The sequence below is a fragment of the Micromesistius poutassou genome (assembly GCF_964030765.1).
Source record: "Micromesistius poutassou genome assembly, chromosome: 10".
Taxonomy (NCBI): Eukaryota; Metazoa; Chordata; class Actinopteri; order Gadiformes; family Gadidae; genus Micromesistius; species Micromesistius poutassou.
Window position 1 is genome coordinate 6,935,264 of NC_140280.1, and position 6,962 is coordinate 6,942,225.

The 6,962-nt window shown below is 39.3% G+C and overlaps 1 protein-coding gene across 2 annotated transcripts in view; it reads left to right on the forward strand.

Moving 5' to 3' along the window:
* Positions 1-6,041: 6,041 nt before the first annotated feature.
* Positions 6,042-6,962, forward strand: part of LOC311354807 (calpain-5-like) — a 14,797-nt gene continuing 13,876 nt past the window's right edge. The window contains exon 1 of one of the 2 annotated variants that reach the window (XM_084474667.1): positions 6,042-6,093. The gene's annotated coding sequence lies outside the window, so the exon portion shown is untranslated. Of the gene's footprint in view, positions 6,094-6,187; positions 6,245-6,962 lie in introns of those variants that run through there. The other variant, XM_084474668.1, reaches the window with a different exon arrangement.

A 6,962-nucleotide genomic window follows, 5' to 3' on the forward strand; every position in this document is an offset into this window, starting at 1 on the left:
AACAACCAGGGTTGCGCTGCCATTTGGTGCTTGAGAATGCACGCAAATGGACTCTTTTGTTTTCTTTTTATTTTTGTAACTGTTTTTTTTTTGTTCAGTTCCAAGAACCTGTACATACAGCTGTGCTGTAGGAGTTGTTTCTATATCCATACATTTCAATAACTTGCAACGGTATTTTGTTGGTGTAGAATGGTAGTTTTCACAATTCAATAACACGTAGAAACCCGATTCACTTTTAACTGAATGTTTTTGTTATCGAGTGGACTTCTTTTGTTTTTGTTTAGCTTTCGCTTCAGACACGATTCCGGGCAGCGGGACGGAACTTTTTCTAGAGGTGTAATTCTGGAGATTTGATCTGGGTTTTTGTATCGCTGGTTATTTCATCCCTTTTTCTCTGCGTCCTCCCGTCTCTCCGCGAAGAAAGTAACGGTACTTCTTGAAGAGAGCGCGATATTCTCACCGGCTGTAAATAGTGTGTATAGCTTTCATAACGTGCTCGCTCTGTGTCCCTAAATGTGCTTCCATAACGTCAGTTAAACCGCCTCTTTAGTGCTCGCCCTCGCCGGGGTATGATCAAAGAGAACCTGCCACCACTTCAGCACCCATTGCATTTCCCCCCATATGTGAATTTGTTATGACTCTCGATATCCTTATTTATACTCTGCATATCTCACATGAAAAATGGGACGGATACACACGCACACATGCACGCACACATGCACACACACACACACACACACACACACACACACACACACACACACACACACACACAGTACATGTTACCTGTACATTTTCGCTTATTAACTATTTGAAAAGCTTTTTTTTTTAACCCTGTGTTAACCCAAGTTAAGTTAACCCAAGTGTGCACAAAATGTCCCTTCTAGAATGTTCTTTCTTGACTAAATTTAAGAAAAACTCTTTGGCCCTGTTATATAATCACTGTCTCCTCATACACTTACAGTAAAATTACATTGTATTTTCACCTGGCTAATGTTCTGGTAAAAATATCCGATGGGGGAGGGGGAAAGTTCAGATTCAGTGATTGAAAGAGCCAAAGTATACTGAAAATGAGAAATATAAGATGGGACCGTATGTAGCGTTACTGTCTGCTGTTCCCCCCCCCACACACCTAATGCATGACTACTTTAAACGCTCATCAACTTCAGATACTTGCAGATACTCACAGTATAGCGGTTGAGGGATTTTCATCATTTGCATGGCTTAAAATAACGCATAATTATTACAATTCTCTTAATAGGAAAAAAAAACATTGATCTATATAAAAGGATGTTTTGGGATCCAAGTTTGGGTTGTAAAATCACGTCCAAAGTTTCTATCCTGGTCAGACCAAACTGTGGCTATCACCGAGGGCCCGATGATTCCGGAACCACTTTCCTTTTCTATCGGCCACTGGTACTTTGGCAGCTTCTGTTCGCGGTTTGCACTGTTTGTCCTGGGCCACTGGTGCGTCCTCACGAGTTGATCAGGGCTTTGATTGGACAACTGGATCGAGAGGAAAGCACAGAGAGACACAAGCTCCTTTACAGATGTAGATGGATCTTAAAAACGTCATGACGATATGTTTTACCCTAACTGTAAAGATATGACAATTGCACGTGTAGGATATTTTATGGTTGCGTCTATGCATTAGGGGGGATAAGATATTGAATTGTTGGGGAGGGGAAAAAGGGGTAACGTTTTATGTAAAATATTTAATATCTGATACTTCAGTAGTCGACTAAAAGGTCCAGTTTAGTCAGTTGAATACATTTCTCACCATAGCAATGACACACTCTTCGCTCTGAATAAACTGAACGGTACAATTCACCAGCTACGTTTGACTGAACCCAACCAAACTGAACGATGAACCCACCACACTGCCATGCAGATACACGGTTACCATGGGAACAGCCAACAGCTTGTGCACTGGAAACGGTTACCATGGGAACAGCCAACCGCTTGTACACTGGCAATCAACGTTTTGTAAAAAAAAAAATTTTTTCTGAGGAAGGAAAATACAACTTTTGTTCAAACTCACAAGCTCTTTGCTATCTCGTCTGGTGATCCCCAATTTTGTACACTTTTACAGCATATGGAAACATTACCGATAAATGTCTGGTTGTTTGGTGTAAATCTGCCGAAAAGTTCAACACCTACAGTGGTGCCTTTTTTTCCTAAAGATTATTGTCTTTTGATAAAAAAAAAAATGAAATGGAAACTAACCAAGGCAGTCTTTTTGTTAACAACCTGTTTGTAAAACATTTTTTGAAGTGTATTTTCTTTTGAATGAGGAGAGCTTGGACAACACCCCACTACGCTGTGTAGAGTAAATACAGGACACTTTCTCTCTCTGTTTGCTTCCCATTGAATGAATGACTGAGCGTCTTTTCGTGGTATTTGCGATGTCCCAGTGGCTTGTTTCAGTGCTTCATCCAATGTATTAACCTGGTATCCTTTTACAATTAAAACAGTTGTATTACAACCCCCTGAATTGTTTGTGTCTCTGTCAGGAGTGGGTCTTTATAAGGAATTGGCCTGTTTAATCTATTACTTTCTCTGTGTAAATATATTATCAGTATGCACATATCAGACCTATAGTTCAGGCCTACATATTAGGCCTGAACAACAATATCCTATAGTAGGACATTGTTGTATAGGTTTTATCAATATGTGTGTACCTGAATGATATAAGGTGGCTATTACAGTTTCTGTTTCTATTAACAGAAACTGAACTGCAGGGTTCTCCACAGGAATATTCTCATCGCCATGGGAACCAGACATCTTTGTTAGTCGTAGTCAAATGTAAAACATCCAAGTAAGACACTGGAGTGAGTCACACTTTAGCCCCCGTTATAACGATCAGTTCAAGAACACCAGGATTTATTTATTGTTCTCAGAGATATTTCTCTACCAGCGTCACGTTCATCTAAACGTGTATGGTCATCTCTTCAGTCACCTTGTTCCCAGTATCTCCTGTTTCTTATGAAGCTGGACATATTAGGAAGAATATAGGCCTGCCCCAGTCACCAAAAGCAAGTAATTAATGAAGAAGGAGCCCATTGAGCTCAAACTTTTCAACAATATACATTTATTTCGAAATATATGCCTGTGAAATAATTTGATAAATACAAACGTCAACAAATAATTATATATATTCGACTTTGGCGACATCTGCTGCACTTCGTGGATAGCCTGCTGTATCGGGAACTACACGATGGGAATTAAAACAAATAGTTAACATTTTATCTCATCGTGCCACCTGGTGGCAGGATGGGATAACTGCCCTGGAAACACCCGTACCTTACTCAAGACAAGAAAGAACTGCACTTGATGGGCACCTATAGTATTCACATGCAGCAGTGTCAATCGCTCTCACTGTATCTTGCCGAAACTCGCACAGAAGAACTTTTACAAAAGATTTTCACATTATAAATTCGTTATTCATTAATAATGAGGATAAATGTGTCATTATTTTTAACTTGATTGTTCCTAAAAGTCAATAATAGAATAAGACCAACATTAGAATTAAGAAAAACATACAAATATAAAAATTCCAAAAATAGAGTTCAAGTTGGATGACATGAAGCTAAAAGTTCAGATTAACATCCGTCACCATTCGCTTTCAGTAGATTACAACTGTAAATGAGGGATGTAAAAAGAGAGCGCTGAAAACAGTAAAAGAGAGCACGTTTTGAAACTAAACAGGCAAAAAAAATAATTGAGAAGAGTTGCATTACATGTAGGCCCACCTGTCAATGACAAGCAATATTAATGTCCGAACCAATCACTGAAACAATGCCGTTATTGGTCAGAAATAAGCCGGGAGCAGTCTAAAAACAAAATAGTGTCATCACTAGTCGAGTCAAAACAGAAATTCTCACAAAGCATTTCCCTCACTAATTACTGATGGATGCCTACGCCATTTCTAAAAAATGACACTCAAATAACTCTTTAATCTTACCTACAGAATCTTAAACAATGATTCATGGATTATGAAAATGACTAAAGATTAAATTAGCACGCTTGATAACATATTCATCATATGTTACAGGTGGTGAACAGAACACAATCTATAAACCAGAACAACATTTACTGGAAGATGTCATACCTCACATTATTCATTCATGTGATTCATGAGATATAAAAATAATGTATATATAAAGACTATATAAAGATGTATAAAGAATCCAATAAGTATTTTGTAACACAAGCCTTGATGCTTCAACTTTAAAGGAGTCAGTGTTTTGTTTAATGTTTGGAACAGGACAGTGGCGGTTCTAGACCGGTTTTAATGGGGGGGCCGAGATGGGGCCGGCTTTTCTGTTAGAGGGATTGTTGGATCGTGGACGAGCGCTATTGCGGGCACGATTGTTGACGGGGGGTGGGGTTGGCTCGTTCGGGGAGGCCACAGGGGGGGCCGGACTCAGAGTTACGAGAGCACTGGCCCCCCCTGCCCCCCCCCCCTAGAACCGCCACTGGAACAGGATAAAGCTAATACAAAAGCTACTCCTTATACCTAAACTAGATATACATTTTGGGTATACGGTTATAGATGGTTGAGTTTAGGTATTGCTAGGGATGGTTTAATGGTTTGATGGGATAAGTTTAGATGCTAGGCTAGGGGTGGTTAAGTTAAGGTCAGGATAAGAATCTAAGTTAAAGGAATGCAACAAAGAGTTTGTAATATTTCCCTATGATACTACACAGTGACCAGGGAAGAAAGTTTGATTACACATTTGAGAAATGTTATCGTCAACCAATCAAGGTAATTTCCCTCTGTAGAATCTCCCAAACCCCTCAGAGCCTAGTAGTGACTGACAACAGACAAACAGGCAGACAGACAGACAGACAGACAAACAGACAGACAGACGACAGAGAGGTTGACGGACAGCCAGACAGCCATCATCCTGTTCCTTTTGTATGGCATAGCAAACTGTGACCTAATGGATGAATGAATTTCATGATTGGATTATTGAGTCAGAGAAGAATAGGCTAACTTTATTATAAAACAAGTAATGAAATTACTTTCCTTCCCCAGGAACCAGATTGTCTGGCATCTACAAAAGACAATTATTTTATTATTTGAATGCGCAAATTATGAGGGCTCTGTTCCAAGTATGAGCTACATCCTAAATGTGCATTACAGCACTGTAACACCAGCTCAGTTTACAAATGGTTTGAACTAACATACGCAAGTAAACACGTGGTCATAGTTATGACTTGATGTTATGCATCACATCAATCTCTTAAAGGGCCCTATTTTACCACCAGGTGTGATTGTGATAAGCCACTACCAGCCGTGCCATAAACCTGCCCTGTGACTGGGTGGCATCACACGTGTCCAACTAAATCAGTCTACCAGCCAACCCAGTGGACTGGGGCAACTGGTTGATCTATACATCATACATCTAGGTGTGGATACTCCCACTGGTGATGTCACGAGTAACAGGGCAGGGCAGAGTTGTTTTAAACAACTTCACATAATACATTGACATTATTATTGTAAAGAGAGACACACACACACACACACACACACACACACACACACACACACACACACACACACACACACGTTACCTGTACATTTTCGCGCAGTTTTTGTAAAGCATTTTTTTTTCTATTTGGACAGAATACAAATTCGTCACATGAGAAAAGATAAACCGTTACATTAACATTATAGTCACACAGACACAGTCACAAGGCATGCGTTGCCTAAAGGAAATATTTAAATATAGTTAAAATAAAATAAACCCAGGCTGACAAACTTCTACTAAACTTTTTTCATTATCAAACTATCATAGTTTATCAGAAACAATACGGTGATATTGGACGGGATAATCAGGGCAAGTTGTGGCTGGTTCCACCTAGAGATCCTCCATAGAGCCTTGTTTTTGCTTTACAACTGAGCCTGTAGGCTTTCAGTTTCAACCTGCCCACCTTCCCTGCCCCGCCTCTTGCCTCCTATCTGCTAGTGTGGCTGTTTTTACCGCCTCTGCAGCCGTAGGGAAGGAGGAGGGACCGGGGGAAGAGGACTGGTATGACCGGTTCCAGAGGCTCCGGTCCTGCGCTGTGTGTGGATTCCTCTCACAGGTAGACCGTGTTAACACTGTTTTTGTATTGTAGAATGTTGTAGAAGGTTGTATGCCCTGTCTTAAAATTGGAGGGTATCGAGAAAGATTTAGTTTTTGATTGATTTATATTATTCTGTCGGCAAAGGGGCGTTGTCAAGCAAACTGTACAGGTGAGTTGAGTGTTTTCTGTCGAGGTTTTTTTTTGTGTGGGGTGGGGAATCCTCCCAGCCCTGAATCTCAATCCTCTGTTCCCAGTGAAACTTGCTCAGTGTGATATTTTGGTATTTCAGTATGAATGAGGAACAACTTTATCAACACTTTCATTTCAAATGGCAAAACTCTTGGAGGAGGTTTATCAGTAGGCCTATTAATTAATTTACGTATTCAATATAACATGCATATTCGATAGATTATATTGGTTGGGGGAGGACATTGTTGTATACTGGTGGTGTTACCTAAAATATCAGAGTGTCAGACAGTAGCCTACGAGAGAGCTTTGGAATGTCAACCATTTCTCTCTTTATCTTTAAACATCTGCAGGATGCCGCATGCAATACAACACAATTGTAAAATTCCACGTGTTATATCTATCTGTGGAAACAGCAGTAGGCTTTATACTCTAAATGCAAAGCAATATTCTTAATTTTAATAATACTACTTCTACTACTAATAATAATTGTATTATTATTAATAATTATAATAATTATTAGAGTACAACATGAATATAAATATTATTATATATTATTACTTTACTATTATTATATATTATATTATTATAAATATTACTTATACATGGCTAAGTAATAATGCTGCTCAACTTAACAATTACATATCTTCAGTCTACAGTGTAAACATTGCAGTCAAGGGGACGGGCATGGCTGAGTCTTA